The sequence below is a fragment of the Suricata suricatta genome, chromosome X (assembly GCF_006229205.1).
Source record: "Suricata suricatta isolate VVHF042 chromosome X, meerkat_22Aug2017_6uvM2_HiC, whole genome shotgun sequence".
In the NCBI taxonomy this organism is placed as follows: Eukaryota; Metazoa; Chordata; class Mammalia; order Carnivora; family Herpestidae; genus Suricata; species Suricata suricatta.
In genome coordinates, this window is record NC_043717.1 from 4,359,694 (window position 1) to 4,362,471 (window position 2,778).

The following is a 2,778-nucleotide window of genomic DNA, read 5'->3' on the forward strand; positions in this document are numbered from 1 at the left end:
AGACATCCACTAATGGGCATTGTATGCAAGGTTGTAGGGAAATAAGTGAGACATATATTACATATTATGATTGCTTTATAGTATATAAACCGGGGAAAACTCTATAAAATGGGAAGATAGCTTGTCGATGGAAAAGGAGAAAGCTATTCACATCCCTAAGCTGGGTGTTTGGCTTTGCTCACATTTCAGTGGGATGTTGTGCGGATGGAGGCGCTGTGTTCAACCTTCGGGGAAGGGACCAATGATGGCGACCAAGCTAACAGACCTCGAGAGGACACGGAGGAGCCAGAGCTGCTGCAGAACAGGTGGCCCGGGAAAGCTGGCAAGCCAGGGACAGGGGCACATGCAGAGCCCGCTGTTCACAGAGGTACGCCGGGTGTGTGTGGGGGGGGAGTGCTCAGCTCAGCGTGCCCCTGCACAGAGGCAAGACTCAGAGGCCAGAAGCTGATATGTCAGCGCCATCCCAACCTGTCGTGTTTTCTCATGAAACTATGGACCGCAGGCTGCCTGGAGAAGTCGCAGAAAGTAGGCAGCTGCTGTTGGGTGATAAACAGAACTGGCCCCTCCCTGGGATGTGGGCGCTGGGGTAGGAGCTGGGCCTCCGGGGCCCCGGCGCTAACGGTGCGTGCAGACTGGAGGGCCGAGCGCCTGCAGCAGGGTAGGGCTGTGAGGCTGAGGAGCACGTGTTCTCACAGCCAGCGGCCTCCTCTGGGGCATGTGCGCACTTCCTCTGACTTCACCAATCTAGCATGTAGTGGAGTCAAGGAGACGTGCCTAGGGCCACAGGGGACACTAGGCACACTCTAGCCCTTGCACACTAGGCCACCATGTCCCTTCCCTTTCACTGGGAGGTCAGAGATGCCATGTGCCTTCTGCTGTTGTGACTGGGTCCCATTGTGGGGAAGGAAGGAAGGAAGGAAGGAAGGAAGGAAGGAAGGAAGGAAGGAAGGAAGGAACAAACGAAGAAAGAAACAAAGAAAGAAACAAAGAAAGGGAAAGGAGGGAGGGAATGAAGGAAGGAAGGAGGGGGTAAAGAGGGGAAGGGAGAGAGAGGCAGAAAGAAAAGAAAGAAGGGAGGAAGGAAGGAAGAAGGAAGGAGGGAGGGAAATAGGAAAGAGAGGGAGGGCAGGAGGAGAGAGACAGGGAAAAAAGAAAGGATGGAAAAAAGGAAGGAAGGAGGAAGGAAGGAAAGGAAGGAAAGAAGGGAGGGAATGAAGGAAGCAGAGAGGGAAAGAGAAGGTGGAAAGAAAGACAGGAAGGAAGAAGGGAGGGAGGAAAGAAGGAAGGAAGGAAGTAGTCATGAAAGCGTGAAAGGGAGGAGAGGAAGATGGGAAGGAAGAGAGGAGGAAGGAAAGAACATAACGGAGCGTTCCGGAAATGTCGTAGATCTGTCACGGATGTCAGGCGGAGGTTAAATGTATAGATTGCGTACTTGAAATTCCCATGTGTGTGCAAACTCATTTCTTGTCATCCTCTAGTGGATTCCATAACGTTCTGAGTGTAAAGGACCCTTCCGGGAATTCTTCAGACAGAATGTCTTAGAACAGGGCACGCTTCGTCTGCGTGTCGTCTTCGGGATGCCGGCTCCCGGGACGGACAGGCCCCGGTGAGCCATCGCTCTTAGGGAAGGCCTCTCAGGACAAATTATTTCCCGTCGGAATGTGCTGTTAGGGAAGCTTCCCCCAAATGTCAGTGATTGTCCGTCTCCTTCGACTGTGAACCTCGTCAGGCGCATTTTGTGAACACTGGACCTGACATATTCCACTGCCAGTATGAAGTGTGGCAGCCGGACTGCGAGCTTCCCCTCGACGTGACTATTTAATTCTTGCCCTGTGCGCCCCTCTGAGGCCCCCCTTCTTTCTTCCGGGGGCTTCTGACACTGCTCTCTGTGGGGTCACTGTGAAGTCGTGTTCCTCACGTCCCGCTGCAGGGCTCAGCCTCTCTGAGGACCCGCGGCCGCTCCGTGCCCCCGGCGGTGGGGTCACAGCAGCTTACGGACCTTCTTGCCGCCCGCCCCTTATGAGGCAGTTGACATCGTGACCCCGGAACCCGCCGGAGCCTGGGGCCCCGCTGCTGCGGCCTCCCCCGAGAGCTCCCAGCGGTCCTCACGGAGGTGCTGGGCCCTTCCTTGTGTCCCTCCCTGAATGCTTTGTCCCGAAGGTACCCCCCTCCCTCGCCTGTGACTCGTGGGCTCGGGGCTGGTTCTGGGAGAATCCAGTACACTCTATGTCCTTCCCTCCACCTCTGCCATGTCTCCGGGTCAGTTCCTCCCCCCGGAGCACCACTGGCTCCCAGGGCTCCATCACCCTGGGCAGCACAGCCCAGGACGAAGCCTTTGTCTCACAGCTCCTAGTGGGGCTAATTTTAAACAGATTGTCTGTAGTCTCCACACTGAAATCATAGCAGAGCGAATCCATCGGGTCCAGTCCACACTTCTTCAAGGACATGTTGTAGGTCGCATTTTCTCCCTCTTGTTCTCTCCTTTGGGCCCAGGCAGGCCTCTCGGTGGTGCTGAGGCTGGGGCGGGGTCAGCTGGTTTAGCTCTGGTCTGCATTCCTGTGCGGCTCCCGCTTGAAGGCGGGAACATGTCCTGTGGCGCTCCAGAGCCTGGGTGGCCCTCCCGTAGACCTCCGTCCCCTGTGCGGGGCAAGGGCTCTGCCCAAGTCCAGGTGTGTGCTCTGAGCCCCTTGTCTCTGAGCCAGAGCAGCTTGAAGGCCCAACATTCCCGGATCTCCCTGGCACTAGGCTCCTCGGAGGAACCAGTGGTCTGCCCATGGT